This window comes from Corvus moneduloides, chromosome 1 (genome assembly GCF_009650955.1).
Source record: "Corvus moneduloides isolate bCorMon1 chromosome 1, bCorMon1.pri, whole genome shotgun sequence".
Lineage (NCBI taxonomy): Eukaryota > Metazoa > Chordata > Aves > Passeriformes > Corvidae > Corvus > Corvus moneduloides.
Genome location: NC_045476.1, coordinates 66,777,181 through 66,802,705, shown reverse-complemented (window position 1 = coordinate 66,802,705; position 25,525 = coordinate 66,777,181). Strand labels below are relative to the sequence as shown.

General features: G+C 38.8%; 1 long non-coding RNA gene across 19 annotated transcripts in view; it reads right to left on the bottom strand.

Moving 5' to 3' along the window:
• The window catches only part of LOC116446374, a 118,571-nt gene that overhangs the window by 11,701 nt on the left and 81,345 nt on the right, over positions 1-25,525 (bottom strand). For 8 of the 19 annotated variants that reach the window (XR_004241184.1, XR_004241176.1, XR_004241192.1 and 5 more), the window contains 4 exons: positions 11,604-11,669; positions 7,048-9,669; positions 5,914-6,351; positions 4,427-5,108 (listed from right to left, as the gene is read on the bottom strand). This is a non-coding gene — a long non-coding RNA (uncharacterized LOC116446374). Of the gene's footprint in view, positions 1-4,426; positions 5,109-5,913; positions 6,352-7,047; positions 9,670-11,603; positions 11,670-25,525 lie in introns of those variants that run through there. The other 11 variants (XR_004241187.1, XR_004241186.1, XR_004241189.1 and 8 more) reach the window with 8 other exon arrangements.

Sequence of the window (25,525 nt, the reverse complement as noted above, 5' to 3'; positions counted from 1 at the left end):
AGAAAGCAGACTTTGCTCTCAACCACAAAAACACATAATCTCAAGAGAGAATAAGTTCATAAACAAGCTACCAAACTAAACTGCTTGCACACATCCTTTCTTCCCTAAAAGGAAAAATTTTACTTTACTGAATACACTCTAGCCTGGTGCACCCAGGACACAGGGCTCCCTCTCTATCCCAGGGAATTGATGTATAACTCTCAAAATGAAGGAACAAGTGTGGAGGACAGAAAGCGGGAGGGAACAACCCTCCCTCCTACTGAATAGCAGTATTTAATAAAGATGTTTCTGGACACAACAGGAAACCAAATTTTAAGTTGGCCAAGGCTGACCTTAATACAAATAAAATAACTAACATAAAATAGAGGCTCTTATAAATAAAATTTCCCTCCTTGGCTGCAGAGGCAATTGAGTAGGACTTAGGGAATATACTTTTCAGACACCTAAAATCCTACGTTAGATCTTAAATTTTTTTAGGCTGTAATTTGAAGTCTGTAATGATTCTCAAATCCATTCCAGGGAAGAGAATGAGAATCAGGAAGCCTGGAAAATAAATTTCCCAGAGCTCCTCAGGTTCTGTCCACATCTGACAGATTTTTCTGTCAGGAGGATTTGAATGTGTATTTGCCTGGTATTTCCATTCCATTTCTTTAGCAACACTGAAGTTCCTTTTGCTTGAGAAAATTCTAATCGCAATTTTAAGATGGTCCACAATGTTAACAAAACCAACAAAACATACTGAAGTTCAGGAGGGTTGGGATCTAGTCCAGAAAACTTGATTGCAAAGCAGGGTTTTATTTATGTCAGCTTTGCAAAAAGCAACATTTCAAATTCTGATAGAAGACCTTTATATCTAGGTTCTACATTAAGCAGTCTGATGTCTGGAAAATTATGCCATTGAAAAGAAAATTGTTTTCTTAATTATCTCAACCCAGTCTAACCCCCACGGTATTTTTTTTTTCTTTTTTTTTAATGAGGCTCAACCTGTGCAGTTCAATGTGTGTTTATTTTCTCAGAAGGGGAAGGAGAAAGACAGGGTTTTTTTATTATGTGATGAAAATAATGGAGCTATGAAGGGGCTTTTTTTTTGGAAGAGTTTAAGGGCACATGCAACAAAGCATGTCCCAAAGGACAGAATGCAATCACTCACAGAGAGATTTCTCCTGATAATTTTTTTTCCAGGATGTGATTTTTCTGGTAGAGTTAAATAATCCTTTAATGTTGGCGTTCAGTAATGGAAAGTTTAACACTTTGCTAGGTCACTGCTACATTGAAATACTATGTTGGGTCAGATACCCAGTTTCTCTAAGTCAGCATAACTTCACCCAAAACACTTACTCCAACAAAACTTCACTGTTTTACAGTAGCTAAAGGCCTAGATACAAATCTTGCAGAAACAAAACACCCAACTAAAATAACCCTCCTCTCCATTCTTAGAAAAGGCTCTATTCATAGGTACTTTGAATACACAGGAGGAGGTCAATACATTTTTGCCTTCTTCACTCATGAAAACCCATTATTTTTATGCAGTTTAGTTTTAGCAAATGGGCTTGAGGCAATTTACTTTGAAACCCATTTGGTAAACAACCTTATCCACCATCATCTTTCTCCAGCAGTTAACTTTTTCCTGTTTCATGCAATATCAGTAGGAGATGCACCATGCCAATCCCACCTGTCCACTTCCCTAAACACAAAACTTCTGAGGTCCAGCTGTGTATTTCAGAAAGGAATTTGAAAGAAAACAGTGACAGTATTTTCTGCAATGTCAGAAAAAAAGGAAGCATGAAACAGAGAGAAACCAGTTCTGATTTCTTTTTCTTCAGGAAGCTACAGACTGTTCAACAAGTGACTGGATGAAGTCACAGAGTGCTAAGCATTGATCCCTAACAGAGAAAAACCTCACTTGCTATGTTAAATTTTTTTTTTTTTTTTTTTTTTTTTTTTTTTTTTTTTGTGTGTGTCTCTCCAGAAACCACAAATGAGCTGTAAGAAGTAGCACATCTCTCCATGGCAAGAACAAAGAGTACCACAGGTTGCTCCTCTGTGATTTTATCCTCTTGGAAGCATTTGATGCAGATCTGAAAGCTCTTAGCTCAGTTTGGAATGTTCTTTGATTCAAGAATCTGTTGTATGTTGTATTATACACTGGTGTGTTTTGTAATGCCAGGCACAATGCAATGAGGGTATTTCAAATTCACATGAAAGCAACAGACGCTAACTTTGACTTTAAAGCCATTGCTTTATTACGCAAAGGTGTGTTTTGAAGTGATTACTCAAATATGAAACAAAGGAAAAGGTATGCTGGGCATTGGATCTAGTGAACATAAATCCGCAAGGTGGTACAGAAAAATGAGGATTCTGATTTATATATATTCCTTGTTGCTACTTGCACTTCTGACTCCAGATTCAAGTGCCTAGTATACCTTAGAGCCATGATTCTTAAAGTTAAAATAAATGTTAAAAAATATATATAAAAATTAATCTTTGTTACTTTTGAACCATGCATGACTGGTTGCAAGGCAACTGGTTGCAACAGGCAAGAGAGGCTCCATCCAAGGCTCTACAGAACAGTCTTGAGGGAAAACAGCAGACTGAGCCAGACAGATCAATTTTTTGACAGAAGTAACACATATAAAAAGAGTAACAAAGAGCCTCAGCCACAGGCCACCAAAAGCATTGGAGCCTTTTTTCTTTATAGATTAACATGGATTATGAAAGACTTTCATGAGCTCACAAACAAACTTGGAAGGAGTTTGTGCTGAATTTTAATATATTGACTTTCCCTTTCAATTGCATTTTAGGGAAATAAAACTGTTAATTTACCTATTCATTCTCATTGTCAAACATTAATGTTACAGCCTTTCATGGCAACATTTTTCAGAGTTGAACATTTTTATATATTCCAGTGACTTTTAAGAAGTGCTGTTGCTACATTTCCATTACAGCTGTCCCCCTTCCTTAAGGTATATACATGTATATGTACATGTACATATTTATATATGTACTTGACTAACTGAAAGGGAGATTCGTGCGGAGCAGTTCATATGTAATCCAACCATTCAGCATTTTCAAAGTTTGCTGGAGACATAGCTCAGCTCGAATGCATTTCCAGTGAGACTGGTGTAGTTGAAAGTAGGGAGATATTATGAGCCTAACTGCTATAACACAGCACAGTTGTCCCCATCTGTTTGAATCTATGGTTTCACTAAGTGAGGGGCAAAGAGGCTTAGAACGTGCATACACAATGGTCACAATATGTGCAGTAAGGAACTTTGTCTGGGAGGGCCTTGTCACAACATGTATGAGATGCTTTTCATATCAGATAATCTCAGGAAAATATGTAGGGAGACAGCAGGGAACATCATCTTAACTAACAGTGGAAAGAGAAGAAAAAGGGTGTTGCACCTAATGGTGAAAATATTTGATTTGCCTATAATAGTAGCCTTCACTTTTCATTTCATTTTCATTTATTGAATTTCTTTGTACAACTGTTCTTAGAACCACAGAAGAGTCTAAGTATATAAAGTTAAAACTTTATTTTTAAAAACTTTAAAGAATTGAAATGTACTAGTCCTATTTTTATTGCTTTGAATGTTTTAAATAACCTTGACACCCATCCTCTAAGAACTCCAGTGTATGGAATGTGGGAGATCCTATGGCAATTGGTTTGTACAATTTCCAGCATTAAATTATTTTCTTTAACCTGACTTCAGTTGTTTTATGATCAAAAATACCCATTTTAGAAGAAAAAAGTAACTTTTTAGCACTAAAGTATTTCTAGTATTATTCAGGCAAATACCAAAGTTACAGAGTAGTAGACAGGTCATCTTCCATAGGCTCAGTTCTATTGTACTTAATTATGCAGAGGCCAGTGGTATCCTTAGTGTGCATCAGAAGTGAGGATAAATACCACTGACAGTACCAATGCATCTAGATTTATACATGCAGCCAACAATACAATTAGACAGCAATTTATTTTTTCTGAGGTTGTTCAACTTTAATTTATTAAAACATTTTTATTTATATATAAAAACATTTATTATTATTTTCACTCCCTCTAATCACCCATTCTCACTGATGTTTCTCAGGCAGGTAATTTATGCTATTATTCTCATGCTTAAAACTTACAGCAACTCAGTAAATATCCATTCCTTTAGTGATAAATCATGCTAAGAAAAAAACAGCACAGCAATATCAAAAACAATTCCCGATACCATGATGTTCCATCAGAAAGAAATTGCTTCATTTCTTCCTTACAAAATAATCAAGAGAGAACAAAGAAAGTGAACGTCCGAGAGAATGTAAAATGTAAAGTTGACACACTCCTAGAATACGTTGGTTAAAAAGTTATGATGCAAATGTAAACTGGAAGAGACATCCTCACCGCAAGAAATTCACAGATAAACAGTGATTGCTCCCTAAAGACTTCAGACAGGTAGAATGCAAAGGTAGGACATATTTATAGAAGGATACATATGATGAAGAATAAAATAAATTATATGACAAATGAAGCAGATCCTCTTTGTGTCACATTTAAAGCATCACATCCTGGGAAATTTCAGCTAATAGACATGAAGTCCAGAAAATGAGTTCCATATATAGGACGGAAAAAGCGTTTGTCAACATTTACAAATATTCACATCACAGAATGACCACATATACATGTTAAAAGGAAAATTAATCTATGAAACAGAGTTGCAACATGAGGAAAATTATAGTTCCACTCCTGTATTCTCCCCAGCCAGTCTTCAGCACTCTAAAACATTATGCCAGGAAAGAAACAACACATTCTGGGGATCCCAATATCCTCCATCAGGGCACAGGCTCCCACCTTATGTGCGTGTTCCAGGGAGAATACTCCTACCTACAGTTGGACACAGACTTAGGTGGAATCTCCAGAAGGACTAAGGTGAATTTTATAGATAGCAGCTGAGCTGAAATAGTTTTGAGGTGGCAAAAGCATGTCCTACTTAGTTAAGATAAATATATGGAACCTAAACATCAGGACCACACCAAACATAGATAGCAAATATATTCTTGGTTGTTTCTGTGCCTTGGGTATCCAAGGACTCCGAAGGCTTCTGAGTAGTGGACAAGAAGTGCAGAACCTGTGGAACAGAACAAACTGGAAAGAAACTTCCATACCTCCATTTCTGGATGGCTTCAAATTGCCAGTAATGAATATGCCATCAAAATTAAAATGTCATTAAATTTCCTGGAGACCAGGAAATGCTAAAATATGCTGCACTAGAAGCAGGAAATACAACTAAATTTTTCAATTTTTGCTTGAAGGACTACATTCCACCTTAAGCAGTATAGTTATGTTTCTTCTCATTTCTAAGCAAAATTAGGCCATTTTGAATGTTCAATTATTACTTTCTCTATTTTTAATTTGTGGTTATAGATGAGCTTATACATTTTCTGGGAGATTTTTTTCTTGACATCATAGTCAAGTTATAATGTCTCATGGACCACAGCACACAAAAAATGCTGCTTAAAACACAGAGAGGCTGTAAATCTTATGACAAACTTTGTGTGGGATTGCTAAGGATGAAAACACTCAGCATTTTTTTCTTACTAACAGCCTTTAAAAAATCTGTATACCTGGAATAAGTTTGGATTTATGTAAGAAGTGACAGCAAGATTAAAGGACATCTTGAACAGAGGAAATGCATTTTTTTCACTTTTCAGAAAAAAAAGAATGTCAAAATACCATATATACAAGATGTAGTATATTGCTTATACTGTCATTATTTTCAATTGAACTGTAAGGCTATGCATATCCATCCTTTTCCTCCTCAGTCCTTAAGACTTTGAGGTTGCCACTGGTGCTGTCACTTGAAATGCTATCAGAGATCTAGGATCTCAGTCACTCATTGGAGAAAGTGTTTTGGAAGTTTCCAACCCACTTACCTGGCAGGAACATTCTTAATCAAATGAGGCTGAAGGTAACAGTGGGTGGGGAACTGGAAACTCTTTCCACACTGAGAATTTTACATTCCCCACCTGTCTTTTCTATATAGCAGTTCTCCATGCTGGTGTTGAACCAAATTCAAGGAAGGGGAATGATGCTATTTTTACATAGAAATATGCATCCTTCTAAGTTTCAGCTTCACATTTCTCTGAAGAAAGAATGGCTCATGTGACTTAATTCTACAGGCAGCTGAGAGTAAAATCTTTTCTGTCGTGCTTCATTGTGAATGACAATGCTTATAATATCTCTGTAAGATGTAATTTTTTCATGTCAATAGAAATTTGATATTCATAATCTAAGCAATAATTATCCTTTGTAAATGCCCTTGTTTTTGACTGCCACACTCATTATGGTTGTTTCAATTCACCATCTTCAGCCTGTAGAGAAAAGAAATGCAGCTATTTATTCCAATGAAGAGAGGAGAAAAGAGATTTTTTTTAATGGAAAAAGTGTAAAAATCTGGAGGGGTTAATACAATTAGCCTAGTGCTTAAGGCCTTTCCTATCTTCGAATTTATTTCTAGTATTCTGAAAAAAACCAAAAATGTATTTGTATCAAAGAGGGGGAGGTTGTATCTCTTTCATATATAATTTCATTTCTTCGTTATACTTTTATCTGTGTAATTGTGTAGGGTGGACTGTACAACTTCCTCTTTGAGTAGATTCTTCACTGAAAATAGTTCACCTGGTTGGAGAAAGGCAAGTGACTTTGATTTATATGCCCTAATTAAAAGGCATGGCATCACATTGTTCTGTATGTGTACAAGAACCCATTTGTACAGAATATAGGGTGGGGGGTGAGAAGGGATTTCCTTTCAGCTGCTATTGAACAGCTGACCTAAAGCCTGAGGACTCTAACTTGATATTTTTAGCATTATACAGGCATGTAGCTCTGCCTTGTCTTCTTACATTGTTACACTTAAGGCTGCAGGGAAAACAAACTCTGAGTATTATCCAGCTCCTAAGATGTACCTGCAGCTACACATTATTCGCAAGCAGGCCTAACTCCTGCTTTTCTATTTTATTCATTACCATGACTTACGAGAAAGAGACTTTTACTCCCATTCATCATACCTGTGCAAATTAAAAGCCATTTCAATCCAGCATACATGATAGGCAAGTGGACAAAGAGTGGCCTTCTGCTGACCTACAGCAGGAAATCCCCCAGTCAGACACGTCTTCCATACTCCTGTCTCTCCCCAGCAGGCACCTTCCTGGGATGCTATCAGGGTTGGCAAACCTTCTGGTCCTCTGTTGTTTTTCCTTTGTTAGAAAAGCAAAATTCTAAAAGAAGCACAAAATTTGTACAGTTTACACAGAGAGAGAAAAAGAATCTGGTCTTCCATCCGTCATAGAGATTGCTGTGCTGAGGTTCACTGGGAATTAAAAAAGTGTACAAGGCAAAATATCCTAATCACTCACCCCGCTGAGATTAACTACAAGTACATGTCTGGCTGTTTCTCTGATACAAGTCCTTCCTCTTTTCCTCGTAGTGTATCCCAAATGACAGATGAGGTGAAAACCTACCAGAAAACAAACTTTTGAGAAAAAGTAAACCAGTTAACTCTCATAATTCTCTGATAGGCCACTCTGGTAGGTCCTCACAAAATGGCAGCTGCATCTTCCAGGAGTAACCTACCTCTGCTTAAATGGGTCCCTTTCCATAGCAGAGTTAACTATCTATAAAGATGAAACAATTGCAATAATTAGTAAAACCAAACTCTCGAAATACATTGCATGCAACCCACAAATAGCATGTTTACATTTAGTACCTTTAGCTGGAAGCACAAGAACTGTGTTCCGAAAAGGTGGTGCTCCTGAGGTTTTCTCCATACTCTAGCTTGGTAGGATAAATGGGAAGTGGAGATATTGGAAATAATTAAAACCCCTGCAAAGTATTTTCTGCCTCCGGGAAGTGCCAACATCAGAGCAGACTCAGGATCAGGTTGCAAATTTTATTTGCTTCTCCTGTGCAAAGTGTTTTCCCTTGATCACAACAAAGATTCCAGCATTGGTCCCCAAACCTTTACTTTCTTGGCTTTTTCTCTCAGATGAGCCACCTTCCAGCAAGCAAACATCTGGTCACTAATCAGTCCGTTTGGTGGCCTTGAAAGCCACAAGAAAGGTCATTATCTGGGAGATTTGCCCCCCACAACAGTTCCTCTGCCTCGCCTGATTCTGATTTCCTCCCAATGCTCCTACTGATTTTGATCTCTTTTTCTGTATGTAGTCAATGTTCATTGCCATAACTATACATTTTGGTACCCTGAGAGGATATAACTGGACTGCATGGTGCTGTGTGTCATTTCTCATCCCCATGACAGACTCAGGAAAATTCATCTGAATTATCCTTTCAAGTGGATTGGTTGAACCACATTAAAAGCCTAGCATAAATGCAACCTAAATTTGTTTTAGTTTAATTTGTTGCAGAAACAAATTAAGCAAAATTAAATTAGGCCATGTTTTGTTGGGTTTTTTAAAATATGCGGTTTCACAGACCTGTAACGTTGTTTACCTGAGGTACCTTCAGTTTATACCTTTGTTAGTCTGCACAGGCAAACTCTTACAATCCAGAAATTAGTGTCCAAAACAATTTTCCTATACATGCAGGTTCAGGATCAGGGCAGGTTGCTTGATGAAAAAAATCAAAGCAGCCAAATTACTGCTCTCAATTTTCCATTCAAATATGGCTCCCTGGACTGTCAGTATCACTGCATGGGGACTAAATTCCCAAATTCTATGTGCTTGTCTTTAACCTCCACCTTCTAAGACACTCTTCTCCTGGAAAAAGATGCATATCCAAACAAATAATTTTCAGAAAGCGGGGGAGAAAGGTGGCATAAACTAAAGGAGTGGAATGCAGCCAGAAAGTAAACACAGGTAAAAGAAATATGCTGTCATTTCAGTGGGAGGCAAAACCAGGGGGATCCTCTCTGTGTTATTTCAGTTAGACTGAACTAACCAGAGGGTACAATGTGGTGAAGGAAGAGAGGGAATAGAGGAGAAGCATTAGTTATCTTCATATTTACTTTTCAAGGTAACAAGTATGCTCATGTATAAAAAACATGGGGTGGCCTGGGAAGAGCTCCAATAAGCAGCAGGCATGGAGCCACCTTTGGCTTGAGACACTTACCACGATGGAAAAAAAAGGCCAGGAAAATAAAAGCCCTCAACTGAGATCAGAATCCTTAATGCGCTAAAGGGCAACCACGTCAATATGCAAGTTCATTACAGACAAGAACAAGTCCGCACTGGTGAGAAGGATTGAGACACAAAACATCTTTTCCAGCGATGAAGTCATCAAAAGCCAGAAGCATCCATTCCTGTGATCCCAATGGTTTTTGAAGACGAGGTGCTGGGCTGCAGAGGGAGCTGTGCACACATCATTTCGGCGCAGCTCTTGATGAAGAGAACCTGCTCCTCCAAATGGCAGTGACACCTCAGAGGTGTGTTCCTATAGCAGCAGCAATGCACAAACACCACAGGGCTCAGTGGAACCCTATGGTTGCTTACATTTATGGCTCCATTTATTCTGTAGGTTTTCCAGCAGCTCTGTGAGTGCTACGTTGAAAGTGTGCTCACAGACACTACAGTTTTGTCTCATCTGCATGCTGTGTTTAATTTGAACTGATGCAGTATTTCCATTCTCATTTAGCACAGAAAACCTACCCTTCTTCCAAGGTGAAGAGCCAAGCACTGAAAAAAACACATGGTTTAAAAAATTCATTAACTGATGACTACGCCTTCTTCCAAATTGCAACAAAATGCCTCTACCAGCACAAAGAATGCCCAAATGAGTAACTGTTTAATTTACCATCAGTACCAAGGAGATAAAATGCCTAAAAAATGCCTTCTAGCCAGTCTCTTCAAAAGAAATTTAAATTATAGTATTCATATGGCCAACATACAACCGGTGAATAATGTTACAATGGGAATGCACCAATAATACTGGTATTTGGAAACTGAAAAAGTTTTACAGCGACCTATGAGTCTGTAGAACATGCAGTGTGTCTGCTAATTTTATCAATCTAAATTGATGCCTCATTTAAATGAAATGGAGCAGAGAAGCCAGCTTAAAAAAAATGCTGTATGTATTCCATTTAATAGATAACTACACAGACTGGATGTACTTGATTCAGTAAATTCTGGTACAGATATGCTTTTCCTGCAATATGCAAGGAATGTAAGGTAGGATGTAAGCTATAGGAGGAATAGGAATGAACAGCAGGTAGAAACAATCATTATGGTCATTCCTATCTAAACTCATGGTGATTTATGACTTGGATATATTAATCTAAAGAGATTGTTAGCAGTGGAGGCTATTTTAAGTGATCAGCTCTGCAGACACAAACTTAACACACAAGTGCTTGGATATGGCACTGATGAAAACTAATGTAAAAACCTGGCTGCAACAACATTCATCAGAGTGAGCAGTCTTGACAAGACCTCTGAAATCCCCTTCTTCAACTGAGAAAAAACCTTGCTCTTTCCTGAGCTATGCAAAGCACAAAACCAGCAGTTTGACCACATATTTTCAGCCAAATGTTGCTAGACAAGAAAGCTAATAATTTAGGCATTTTGTGACAATCTGCTTTGAGCCAGGCCTAATAGAAGGCTGAAAGGAGTCGTGTGATTATACCAGGAAAAACACATAAGTAAATACTCTAGAAAAATTATTAATGGAGTAGAAGAGGCATTACAGCTGGACAGTCTCTGAAAGCTTATTTGTCAAGGTTTCTGTCTTGCCCAGTTGTTATTTAATGTCACTTGGCAAAACTCTGTTTTGACCAGAGATCACAGAAGACTAATTTACTGACCATTTTTCCTCCTTTTTTCTCAACAGCAATTTTCCATATTAGTTTAGTCCCAGTACTGTTAAAATCATTCATTTCGAGAATCAACAATGGAGAACATGTAAAGAAATTATTAAACATAAGTATAAATCAACATGAGCAGATCAAGCAGTTTTAAGAAGGAATTAGCAGTGCAAACATATGACATTCACATTTAAATATGAGAACATAGAGGTAACTCTTTAATACATGTGGTAAAGGGAATGCACAGGGACAAAGAAACATAAATATTCCCTCACATCCATCAAACAGAACCTTTCTAGAGGCTGATGATTAAAAATCTATAAGGGCATCTCAGTCTCAAATTTGGTTGCTTTGTGAAACTGTTGCCTCTTTGGCTTGTACACACTTGGATATGTACAATGTGGTATGGACCTGCAAAAAACAAAGATTGCTTCTACTTCAAAGACAGATGGAGAAACTACTTTGGTTTCTTAACTATTAGCCTTGAAACACCATCTTAGTCATGCCTGCGGTTTGGGGAAGAAGAATATACCCCACAGCCCAAAGGCAAAATTCAGATTTTGTATGTTCCCATTAACTGAGAGCAACAAGAACACAAGTTGGTGCTATATGTTGTTTCTTCAAGAGAAAGCTAATTCTTTTGAATAAGATTTCCAACAGTTTGTAGCAATAGAGCATTGAAGTAGTATGTGTAGCATACGTGCAGCAGGAATCAATCAATGCTGCTCTGATCAGCAGCAAAGGGCCATATTCTTACATGACTCCACCAGAAGCTGCCTGGAAAATCAGCAGAAGAAGAAAGTATTGGCTTACCACATAAGACTACTTCCTACTTCATTCCTACTTCCCAGGCATTTCAAGAGGCACAGAAAAATACATCTGTAAGAGAAGGAAAAGGGTTTAGCTAGCTTAAGTGTTGAGACTTTTTTTGGTTTTACATGCAGATCACGCATTTCTACCAAGAAGCCTAGGCATTTTCAGGACTAGATTTTGGTGCAACATTCAAGAAAAAATACATGGGAAAGCAGTTTAAGATTGTCCTGTTCAAAGTTCATAGATAAATAATGTACAAGTTTCCCTATCATCCTCAAATGGCTCCTGTTTACTCAGACACATCGTGCTTATCACTGGGGGTTTTTAGCAAGGATAATCTCTTTTTGCATGTTGATTACACACCCAAGGACAACAAATTTGCCCAAAGAGAGTCAATAAATCTGAAGAAGGGCCTAGAGCACAAATTGTATGAGGGATCTGGGAGTGTTTAACCTGGAGAAAAGGAGGCTCAGCGGAGACCTTATCACTCTCTACAACTGCCTGAAAGGAGGGTGTAGCCAGGTGGGGGTCGGTCTCTTCTCCCAGACAACCAGCGACAGGACAAGGTGACACATCCTTAAGTTGCACCAGGAGAGGTTTAGATTAATTGTTGGGAAAAAATTCTTCGCTAAAAGGGTGGTCAGGCACTGGAATTGGCTCTCTGGGAAGTTATGGATTTACCATCCCTGGAATTGTTCAAAAGGCACATGGCTGTAGCATTTGGGGATATGGTTTAATGGTGAAGATGGCAGTGCTGGGTTAAGGGCTGGAATCAATGACCTTAGAGGTCTTTTCTAGCCTGAATAATTCTATGACTCTATGATTAATCCTGCTCTCTCACTGAGAATTTGGATAATAGCTGTGGTAGAGTAGGGGGACAGATAACAATTAAGCTAAATGAAGAGAATTTCTTCCAGTTCTTATCCATTCTTACACTATGCTCCACTGTTGGTGGAGCATGCTGTCCACGCAGCCACCCATTACTTCTCTGAGCCCAGCTCTTACTACACCAACCATAGATTTAAAAGCTGAACAAACTCCTGTTCTCCGTCAGGCCACAACAATTCACCCATGTATAGTAGGAATTACGTTCAGTTGTCTCAAAAAAACACACATGCTGCTAATGAAAGCTTCCACTCTTCTGCCAGACCTCCTCACACTTGCAGCTGTGGCATCCGATCTTACTTGTCATTTAAGGCTTTCCAAAGCTAGAGACGTCTTTTGGAAGTGACAAAAACCCAACCAACCAAGCACACACATAAACATCCACGCCATGTTGCTGACCAGTTCCTCCTTGTTGCAAGTCAACTACTGCCGCTGTATCAGGGGAAATTGAGGAAGGTAACAGATAGGTCCTTCCTTGTTCTTCTTGTGAGTGAAAAATCAGGGAATTAGGCTCAATAGCCTCATGGCTAATTTACCACTGAGGATGTCAAAATGTCTTACAGAGACTGTTCTTTTAGAGGTATCCCATTCCTTGCCACACTGCCATTTACTGTAGCTTGGCAGGTGCTCTGCAGCTGCTGCTGCTCCACATCAGGAAGCAAATATCCTCCCTTTTGTGTTCCAGTTGAAGAAAATGTAGCCTATGAGACACAATACGAGATTTCCTATGGCGACTAACAAAACTAGGAATGCCATAATGGTACACCAGTTAATGCATGGGGAGAGAGAAAGAGCAATACAGCACTGAAAAAAAAAAAAAAAGAGTCCATGCATCTGATATATGTCTGATAAATGATTGCCTTCCCACAAGACATGTGGCAACAACTGCCTTAACTGAGTGTGTAATTCCCCTTCCCAGAGACAGGGCCAATCTGCCTGACAGATGACACTGGGCCCAGAAATGCAGGAGCATTCTCCCTGGGCCGTGGAGCAATAAAGCCTCCACACTAGAGTTACTGCCCCTATTAAGAAGAGGTGCAGGGCATTAATTATATTCACAGCAGAAACAACAGTAAAGGCTGTGGCGTAGCAGTATAATAGTACTGAAACTGTCATTTCCCAGTCCAAGCTCCTCTAATTAAGTCCCAGCTGAGGTCTCCTGTTCAGGTCTACAGTCTTGATTTCAAAGGGGGAGAGGTGAGTGAATAAATAAATAAATAAATGCAAACAGTTTAATTTCCCTCCAAGTGAGGAAGGGCAGGTATTTGGAGGCATTTGTGGGTATTTTTATTCGAGGAGGTTGGTAGGTTTTTTTACCTTGTAATTGTCTGCTGTCCTATTTTGAAATTAATTTACAGCGTTCATTCTGTAGAACCTAACTGACCTTGAAGTCCACCAGGACTTGGTACATCTTAGGCTTACTTTCCATATTATAACTCAAGATCTGCCAAAGAATGAGAGTACAGGAAAAATCCCACCATAACCTTGCTCTACATCTCCATGTACTGATTATATCTAATATCCAGCACAGGACTACTACAACCCACTCCAGACACCAGGAGAGAGTATCATGGCACCTTGTATAACTATTTCACTTCCAGTTTCCAGACTGGTGCATGTAAATTTGATGAACAGTTCTGCACATCTTGTGCTGTTTTTCTTTTCTTTTCTTTTCTTTTCTTTTCTTGTCTTGTCTTGTCTTGTCTTGTCTGTCTTGTCTTGTCTTTTCTTTTCTTTATGGTACAAGTGCAAGTGATCTACAAATTTCTGCTACTTGATACTTTTAATGAAAACTTACTCCCTGTTAAAAAAAAAAAAAAAAAAAAAAAAGATCCAAGGGCAAACTTGGGAAAAATTTAAATTTCTTTTTTTTTTTTTAAACTACATACTCAATGACATTTCAAACTAATAGTTTTAAACCTGTTTCTGTTTACTTTGCTTCATGAGGACAATGTTAGCAAATCCACTCCTCCTCATTCTTCCATTGGCATTCTTCCATTTGCTAATAGACTACTTCAAAATAAAAAAAAAGAAAATAAATTACAAAGGTGAGCATAAGTGAAAAGAAAGAAATCACCAAGTTTGGAGAGAAGACATTCCCTTTTCTTTCTAATATTTTAATTTTACTTCTTGAATAGAGTCCATTCATGAATTTACCTTGCTGTTTGCTTCCTTTTTAAATTTAAGCTAGTTTTCTTATAGGTTTATGTATTTAATTCTCTTGAGGTTGCTAAAGAAATCATTAGTCAATGGTTTATAAAATTGTAATTTCATTTTCCCAGGTTATTAAAAACTAATAGCATGCCATTTAATTAGACTAGATGATGAGAATCCACTTAAAAGTTAGAAATAGACTTACAAACATCTTCTTCCTTACTGCCAAGCAAGACTTTATAATAAATCATTATTCCTTTTAAATTAATTTAGTAATTACAAAGGACTTCATTCTTCATTATATTCACCGTAGCTATACATATTTCCATAAGTTATCTCATTTATTTGTACCAAGAGTACTATTAAATATAGCATTAATTTATCAGAGCAGGGTACAGAAAGAAGCCCTTAGAGGATATTATTGGTAATGGTCTGAAACAAAGCTTTTTGCTTATCCAAAGAATGAGCCTCTGCAAGAACCCTCAGTATTAACTCTCAGACCACAGCATGGCAATGCTGTAGAGTCCTGAGGAAGGGGACAAGGCAGGAGGCAAAAGACTGATTCCTTGGCCATATCCTTTCCAAGTGCAGTTCCTGTGCTGAGCCTTGAACTTAGATGACAATTACTGTTACCTGGAGCATAGGCCTCCTTCCCTAAGGAAATGAACCAAGACCTCCAATTTATTTCACATAGCCTATTTAAGAGTCATTGGATAATAATGGCCTTCAGTCACTGCCAACCCATGGTGAATTTAAAATAGTGACTTAGACGGGAAATGCTCTATGTCATTACTCCCTAGGCACATGATCCCCTCTGTCATGCCATTTATTAGGCAGCTTGGTGCTGGCACCACATTTATTTATACCATAATATTTCATGCTCTATAGTCTGAGGTTAATAAAGTCTCATTAACAGCTCTTTTATGGACTCCCTCTTTATAGGTAGTCCCCATAAAGCTCTCCAAGATTTCATTTTACAATAATGGCAAAGAACCTCACAATTTATTTTCCCCCATCCAATTTTAAAGACCCTACAGCAACACAAAAACGGGGGAAAGAAAGGGGGAAAAAAACATAACAGGAAAATAGTTACTATCTGTCATGCAATGAGGAGAAGGCAAAGAAAAATGTGGCTATCTAATAGGCAAATATGTTTTCCCTATGCACCAGACTACACATTCTGTTGGTAAGTCCAATACTTCTTCAAGAAAAAACCTGGATAAGGATGACAGTGATTTTTAGTTGTCTCTTTGTCACAAAATTCTCATTGACTTGGCTTGAACTGGAATTTCACTTCATACCCAGAGCAGGCTGCTGTTTTCTGGAGTCCTCCAAACTTCTGAACAGCCTTTCTCTTGAGGTCTTCTTTGATACAGTCACAAGAGCCTCTGTGTCTTGGTGTTTTCTTATTTGAATTCTAAATATCAATAAAAATTGTTGATGCTTTCTAAAAGAATAAGATTTCCAAGGCACTGGGGATTGAGTGTTTTTCTTTTGTAAAATATATGAGCTTCTTCAGTATTTGGATTTAGTAGACACTCATTACTTCTTTCTTAACCTGTTCAATATCGGAACAGCTCTGGAACATCCAGAAAAGAGAATAAACTAATAATAAATTTACTTAAACTAATAACAATTATAAACTAATGCATCAGCTGAAGAGACTTCTTAAAATGTGTATTAAAAAAAACAGATTGGAGCTTTCAAAGGTAATAAAACAGTCACAGCTGAAGGAGTGTGCCCAAAGGTTGTGGCAGGACTAAGATGCATTTACTTTTCAGGAGTATGAAGGAGGAGAACAGCACACTCAGCAGTCCCCTGTGAGACAGGACAAATTTTGCCTCACTGCATATGTCATTCTGAAATTAATACACAATATCTCTTCACCAAAGAAATCACAGTCCAAATAAAGGGAGCACAAAGAAGTGAAAGATAAGAGAAGCGATGAGAAAGAAAATTATTTGTCCAAGATCAACTTGAAATCTTCTGGCTCCTATTCTACACCAAACTTAGAGGAGAAGGGGTCAGGTCTAATCTGATTTTCTTCCATATGGCCATTCCTTCCTGCTTCTCCCCTGTCCTGAAAATTAGTGTTCATGTGAAGATGGAATTTAAGGGGTTTGGGACACAACAGATAGATATTACACTTTTTGAAGAAGAGCAACATATATCGGTCGGTGCTTTCTGTAATTCTAAAGTGGGATTAAAGAATTATAAAATGCTCATTCCCCCTCAATTTCATATCTCTGTATGCTTTATATCCTAAAAAAAATTGAAAGTTTTCACTGAAAAGTGAGTTATGGTGGAAAGATTACATATTACTTCAGAGAGAAGGGGGATGAACTTGAGAAAGAAAACAGTCACACATGAGGATAAATAGATAAAATGATAGATTAGATAGATTAGATAGATAGATAGATAGATAGATGGATGGATGATGTCGGAGCCTTTGGACACCATATACTCCGATGTAAAGCCCATATTTGAGATTTCTGCCATATTCAGGTATTCAAAGTCAGAACTTGCAAACAGTGACAGAGTTCATAGGATTACAAATACTAAAAGACAAAGATAAAAACAATTGTTTCTCAAATAACATTGATTATTCAATGAACATCTAACATATGTGCATAATTTTTCAATGGGAGATCAATGGGATCACACACTGAAATTTAAACATTTGCTTAAATAATCAAAAGAGATGGGATTATTTATATATGAAACTGAAAATTCATATTCTACTGTAGTCTCTCATCCAGATTGTTTTATGACTGTAAATTTTGTATTAAGAAAAGATACCACTGTATATTGGCTCTGATCTCTATTACAAGAATTTTAGGAACAGAGAAATCAAGATGAGACCATTTTCCCTGCCAGCTTAGCAACTGCATGATTTACTCCATTTACTGCACTCCAACCCAGATTCCTTCTATCGAGTACCTAATTTGCCAAATCCCAGTGATGGAATGACAGTTTATGCTAACTGAGAGCTTCAGTCTTTATGTTTCTTGTGGTTGGGTTTTTTTGTCTTTTTTTCTTTTGTTCGGAGTTTTTTTAAAACTCATATTTAAAATCATCTAGATGGGAAGTACCTTTGGTTTTTGTTCCATGAATGACAAGAACAGGTATAAACCAGGCACATGGAACTATTTCACTTTGAAAAAGAATACTTGCAAAAGTTTTACTAAAGATTGTGACTTTCTATGTCCTTCCCTTTTTTGGATGTTCTTCCCCCTTTTTTTATGGCTTCCAGTCTTCTAATAACTGTTTCAAAACAGATATTACATGGGAACTGTCCATCCCCTTGTGCAATAAGATGTTGTATAACTCAACTGCAGTCAGAAAAATTTCAGTTCTTGCTGACTGAAGGCAGAGGCTCAGATTATGAGGCATAAAACTGACATAGGATTGTTGCCCATGCCTGGGAAAGACAGACCTTTAAAACAGATATGCTTAGCAATATTGCTTTAAAGAATACAGAAGGTAGGCCAATGTATTAGAACTACATTTCCATAATGCAACATCTGTGTTATAGCCCTCAGGAACCTATATTTAATTTAGCATTCATCTCTGCCTGTAACTGCATCTAAGTATTGATCTATCAATCTGTAGTGCTTCACATCACACACAAACAAAACTTCATTTATCTTTACACACCTGTTGTCCATTATCCAGGACTAGCATGTCCAAAAATCAAATGTTCATCAGGATTTTAAAGATAATTTTGTAATAACAACTCTTTTTCATCTTTTTTTTTATTATTCATGAGAGGGCTTAGACCTCCCGAGCAGCTCAACCATAAACTGATAACACACAGACTAACACAGCATAAGAGAAACAACCCCACTCACAAACAAACTCAGCACACAAAACCCCTCGTTTGCCAAGTCTATTGCATTAAAGTATTTGTAAAAAAAACAGAAGTAGGAAAACAAGGGTGGTGGCTTTTGCATGCTCTAATTCCAGTCACTGAGAAGCAAAAAAGACTGTGGGTAGGTAGAAGTAAAAAGAGAAAGGAATGGGTAGAACAAAAAACATTTTAAAACAGAGCAGTAAACAGGAGTATGAGAAACTCATTTGTGAGAGAAGCCAAGAAACCTTCAAGACAAAGGCAAGAAACACATGTAGAAGATTACAAGTATGGCAAAAAAACCCAAAACAGTAGTGCTTTCCACTCATCTCAGGATCTTAAGAATCACCTTTAGCAGTCTAAAAAGAGGAAAAGCAGAGACAAAGCACATCTACCAAGAAGCTGAAAGAGGGTTGACATTTATTTCATCAAAAGAAAAGTTTTTAAAAGCAGAATATTGAATTTATAATCATTTAGAGTCAATAAAAATTACAGAGAAGTAAAGAAGCAGCAATAGCTCTGACACATCTGCAGGTAGTGGGAGTAACCAAGTATTATAACTGGAGAATTAAATATATGCAAATATGTATACAGTTGGAAAAAACAAACAAAAAAATCTCTGTATCCATTTTCCAACTGAATCCAATCTATACAAATGGTAGAAAAGTTGAAGTTACATTTGAAACCTGCTCTCCATTTAAATTCATGCACCACAATCAGTGTTATATGTATTTTACACACATCGTTCCTGTTTATTCACTATATACTTGTAAGAGAATTTTAAAGGGTAGTAAGACAGGAAATCACTTCAAAGAGAAAAGCTTCAGCAATTTTGATCAGATTATTATTAATCAATTGCATTCATCGTGTTCTCCCTTCTAAGGTAGTTCTGGGCAGCTCCTCTTATAAACAATTAATTGAAGATATGCAAGACAAAACAGAAAAAATGAAAAAAAAAAAAAAAAAAAAACCCATCTGTTCGATACAATGGCTTTAAAGAAGAAAAGAGGCAGCATGAATTTCACACTGAAGCCTAGAGAGCCATAGCAGATGAGGCAGAAAAGGCAACTCACATAACTGCATTTCTAGGAGAATGCTTAAATCTAAAGGATCTCCAAATATTCCTCATGAGAAGGCACCAGTATGAAATCACAAATACACAAGGGTGTGGACTTCCCATGATGTCCAGGCTATCGTCATTCTTCCAGCACATCTAAGTACCAGATGAAATGAGGGAAAAGTCACAAGAGCACATGTAAACCCATAAGATCCTGAGATACCCAAATGTGTCTGTAGCTCCCACATTATGACCCAATGGGGGCCCGTGGGCTCATAGAGCTGCTAAGGACTCCAATTTTTAATATTTTTTTTGCTCACTTCAAATTTTTATTTTGTGGAGAACAGATGTCTTCTTTGCAGAAAAAAAAGGTGAGGGATGGGAGAATAAAAAGGAGGGGAAAAAACAGTGAATGCATTTTTCAATGCTTGGACTCCCAAGGAGTAATAAAAAAAATATATTCTTTTGAATTTCGAATTTGATTTTTTTTCAGACTCAAAAGAGTGGGGAAGACACTCTTAGTACCAGTTCTTAGTACTAGTATATCAAATGTTCCTTTCCCTCTCCCTTCTTTTTGCCCTCTCACCACACATCCTTTCCACATTCCCAGCCTGAATAAATAAGAAAATGGGTTTCCCATCCTCACTGCTCAACAGTAAAGCAAAGCAGGAAAAGGGAGGAAGAATTAAAAGCTATGCATGTGCAATTAAGTGAAAACATACTCTGACTTCAAAATGATTAGGAGCAAGGCAACACAAATCTGGAAACATTAGCTCGGGTTCAGTATCACAGGGGGTCCGCTGCTGGTCAGCTCTGGTATGCCACGACCTTCCTAGAGAGAGTGTCCTGCAAAGAACAGCTCTTCCAGGGGCAGTGGCAGGCCTCCCTGGGCAGCAGGGGATTTCAGCAAGTGTAGAAACTTCTCTGCTACAAGTGACTCCAGCTCTTGTGATTCAGCTCTTTGTGAAATCACCCAAGGCGAACCTGGGGACAGAGAGACAGGAGCCTCATTTGGCAATTCCACAGAGGTAGCTTTTATTGTCCAGCAGCCCCTGGGAAGGAAAGGCCACAGACAAGACTCCCTGCTTAGGGGCAGAAACAGGGGCCTTTTATGGGAAAGGCAGGGGGTGGGGTAGGAACCAACTAGCCAGCTGGGTACAGGCTGTTACTGTATAGGAACAAGGCATGCTGGGGGTGGTTCACTTTGTCACCATGACCCGAGGAAGGTTGTTGATCTCTGGGGAGAGTCTTTTTGGCCTCAGGCCTCTCTCCTCCAAGGGAGTGCAGAGTGCTCTTGTGCCAAGGGCTCCCAGCCCTCCACAGGTATGAGCGGGTGCTCCTATTTGCTGCTTCTCACCATATTCGCTCTTGCACTGCTTATTCTTGCTCCAGTTCTTTGGAAAGGGATTATCCAAGGTAGTTACTTGCAATAGCAGAGGTTTAGGCTCAGTGACCCAGAAAGTCCCTTAGTCTGAAGTCTCTCTGAGTAGTCTAATTCCCACCCCAGCCATACTCCATAAGCTGCAGCTGTCAAGTAATAGCATGATCAAGCTTTTTCTTATGTACAACATCTTTTATTTAAAGCAGAAATATTTTTCTGTATCCTAGCACTAAGTTGTACCACAGTAACTGAGCAAAATAGAATTCTGTTTGCACACTAGCAAAAAGAGGTAACACTGGCATCAAAATAAAAGAGTTTTATCTATAAAATCTTTTATTTTAAACTATTAGGCCTGGATTTAAGTTACATTTTAACCCTAAACATGGGAGAAGCTGTCCCAGATGGTGAATGTAAAACGTGCTGTAAATTTTAATGAAGCAAATAAGTCACTAATAACCATAATGCCAACACTGCTGCATTTTTGGTAGATGTTAATAAAGCAAAATTTAAAAAGAGCATGCAGCATTCAAATAAGTGCTTAAGAAGCCCAATATAATTTGCTAATTCAGCTATTCACACTTTGATTGCACAGCCCCTGGTCATCTGCTCAAATACAGCTGCTTCATGTAAAAACAAATTAAAAAAAGTTTTATTGTCCACCAGATGTCCCAGCTTGTAATATTTGCTGCTATAATTCAGGTCATGCAAGGTTCAAGCACATTTAGAAATCGATTGTTCCTGGATGGTCAACCTTGTGACAGTGGTCAAGGCACTTCAGTCCTGGGTTTATCCTGCTGGGAGGTGAGGGAGCTCTTCTCTATGGAAAGTGCATTCATATTATGAATATTACAGGCACCCCAAACAGATAATTACTACTACAGCTTAGGGAAAGAGCTGGAAAGGGCTGGAGTGGGAAGAATTCAAGCAACATATGCCCTGCTTTAAAAGGCCATTGAAAACCCATTAACAGGGCCCTACCAGATTTATTTTCTTTACTAAAAATGAATTTATTATTAATTTATTATTGTTAATAAAGAATAGTATAAAAGCACAAGGCACAGCAGCCACTGCTGCTGTGCACCAGCGTTCTCACTGCTCTTGATGGGAGCTAGACAATACATGTAGTGCAGCCAGTGCTTCTCCCCAAATCAAATGTGAAAATCAATGGAGCAGAATTATTAGCTGAAGCTAAAACATCTTGCATCAAGGGTGTCTGCCGTTGTGCTGCACAAAGCAGGTTTGAAATCAGGGGGCAATGTTTTGTTTATGGATTTCACAGGGCTGACAACTAAGGAAAGGCTGGACTGAAGGCAAAGAGAGCTTGTTTCTGCACACACCTACTCTTCTAGAGGAGGAAAAGGGCATTGGTGAATGGAAGGAATCTGAGTAGAGCCAGAGACTCCTGCCAGAGCCATGCTGAAGGCACAGCTGTAGCATACAGATCCCAACACCAGATCCCCACCAGTTCACCAGGGTGAACTGAGAAGGCCGATGACTTTATACAAGAGCGTACCCCCAAAACACTCTGCCTTTACTGCACAAGATGCAAAAACCTGAAGCTTCCCAAAGACATCAAGAGGTTTCAGAGTAATCTTTCCTTAAGCAGGACCTGTGCAGCCTGTCTTAGCAGCACAAGCACTTGTTTGTCACCTTCTCTGATGATTTATGAGGAGCAATATCTTGACAGGAATATTTTGTGAGAAATGATGTTGTTTGCTATACCTAATTTACAAGGCACTATAGAAGACAGGAAAAGTTAAATTTTCATCAGGCATCTACCTCTCATTGTATGGTTCCTCTTAGCACACTGAATTTTTGCAACTCTCTGCAGTCAGCACCAGCCCCTGGCACTTAAATGTGCATCGCAATTAATAGAACAATTACTTGATTGAAAACCTTCCCTCTTGAGCTTTACTACTATTAGCCTCAAAATAGAGACAAGCACTGGAATCAGAGGAGTACTCAGCCACTTACTCATTTCACTTGAAAGTCCCTTCTGTCCTACTAGACTGAATTTTGGAAGAGCTGTTAACATCTGTGAAAGGGCTTTACCTCTCAGCTTGGACAGATTTAAACCATCAGTATATTTGTTCTTCAAAGCCTGCCTTTCTCACTTTGTTCTCAGAGTTCATGAGCATCTCCTTGCCCATTTTTCTCCCTCAGCACTTATTTGCTTCTCATCCCTACAGTCTGCCTGCCATGATGCCCATTCAAGCCAGTTTATCAGAGTTCCCTCTGCTCCCCATTTTATCACCATGTCCCAACGGATAACCACAATCCATGGATTTGAGTGCCCTTCAAAACCTCAGTCCTCTTTACAGTTTGCCAGCTGCCACTGACAAAGAAATGCCACTATGTCCTTTATCTTCCTCCATCTCTGTTTTGGAAATTTATTCCCATCTACATCAGTAGCCAGCTGCTGTCTCTGTACCCTTGGTGAAGCACTAAATAGCCAACAACAGCCTGGAGGAGATGGAGCAATGGCTGGCTCAGTGACTTGGCTATACTGAAGACAAGGATGAAGTGGTGCTGGTACAGAAGCCATGAAAGGAGCCTCATGTCTGCAGGCCCTCTGCTATCCTGTACAAGGGGAACAGGAGAAAAGCAACACAGCTGGAGAGAAATTGGGTGCTTGCCTCAGGCTGCCTGCGACTTTGGGCCAGCCACTTCATCAGCTTTAACAGCCACTTTCTGACACAACAAAGTGGCAGAAATATTGTTCAGAAATGCAATGATCTTACATCTATCCAAAAGAGTGTGGAATAGACTCAGGGAGAGCAGAATGCAGGGGCTTCAAACAGTTAAAGAAATTAGGTTTGAAGAAGTTGGATCAAATTTTAATTGTGTCAGGAGAAATCCACCTACATGCCCAGGGAGCAGAATATCTAGCCCAGGACGTGCAAAGAGATTGTTGCAAATGCACATCCTTGCCTTTTCCACACAGTTCAGGTGGGACTTGGCCTGTGCATGAAGAGGCTTCTCAGCCACCTGCCCAGCGCTCACCCAGCGGCTCCCACTTAATTACCCATTCCATGTTCTGCGCCAGGATTAGCTGCAATCAGAAAGCTGTCTTTTCATTCCCATCTATCACAAGTCCCCAAAAGCTGGGACAAATGTTGGAAGGATTAAATCAAATTTAACAGGGAAAAAAAAAAAAAAGGGGTCAGATGTGGGAGGGAACGGAGGGACGAGAGGAGATACCCATCCTCAGTGGAGCTGGCGTGCAAAAGGAGTGAGCAGGTGCCTCCCAGCCATTTACTCTGCTACCACATTCTGTGGAGGGCCCAGTACCAGGCTTTTCACCCTGGAGTGATGCTGGCAGCGTGCAACCCTTGTGGAGACAAAGGGAAGCCTGATCGGCTCTGTGCCAAGACGGCAGCCCCAGCACCCGGGATGCCCTGGAAACCCGCCCCAGCTGCAGTCACTCTGCCTTCGTTGGCAGGCAGCACCGCGGCACCAAGTGCCACTCCTGGCCATTGTACAGGCTCATACAGACTAATCCTCTCAGAGGTTATCCTAATGAATTAGCAGCTACTGGATTAGATGGGCTGTAGGCAGGCTGCAGCTGAAAGCTAACTGAACTCTCCCCTTATACCTCTGTTTCTAAGCATCAGATTCAGCTTCCAGCTATCAAACTATATTTCCCCCCCTTTTTAACCAGCAGCTCTGTTGCAGACCCATAGATTTGAACAAGTTTTGTTTGACAAACTGCAAAATTTGATCCTGTATTTTTAAGACTCAGTGTCACTTTCAGGCTATTGTTAGCTCTCACAGTTTCATTGCCAGGCAGACAATAACAGGTATTTTTCAAGCTACTAGGACTAGAGTCCAGGGATTATATAACTGGGAAAACAAAATGTGACCCATATCTAATGGCTCAGAAAGAAAATGTAAGAAAACAGTGATTATTTGTCAAGTCTCATTTTTAAGCCAATTTCAGGAGCTTCTAAACGTTGAGGGTTGAACAATTTGTATCACTGCCAATTCTTTAAAACAAAATTTGTCCCCTCTGCTGTTTCAATTATACCAACTACACTTATCTACAGTGTTTACACTTTCAATAAAAGATCTTAATATCTAAGAAGACATGCAAGCAACTTATTTCTCTGTGCTTTCTTTGAGCATTTATCACAAAAGGTTGTTATTTCCTTGGGACTGTGCAATTAGAATTCACCCTTTATTGACCTCTGTCATACTTTGAATTATCCATTAGCTATGTTGTTACTAAATAGCTGCTTTTGAGTCTCATTTCATTTGCAGCTTCAGGGAACTTCTAATCCATCTAATCCGATGGAGATAGGCCTTGCTTGCACAAGCAGGAAACAAGAACTGTGTCTTCTGTTCTACAGGCTCTCCACCAGGTACAGGTTTGATCTTCTCTGAAGTCCATGAAAGTCATTCACCCACAGAGACTTTCAGACAGATAACGTGAGCCAGCTTCTCAGCTGTCTGACATCTGGTGAAATCAGTAAATCAAAACTGATAACTGCAGTTAGGCAACATCAGAGTATCTCACCCATATGGATAAGAGAAAGCTATGGAACAGCAGGAATATGAGAAAGACTTTAGAAGCCAACAGAATATGTGGCATTATG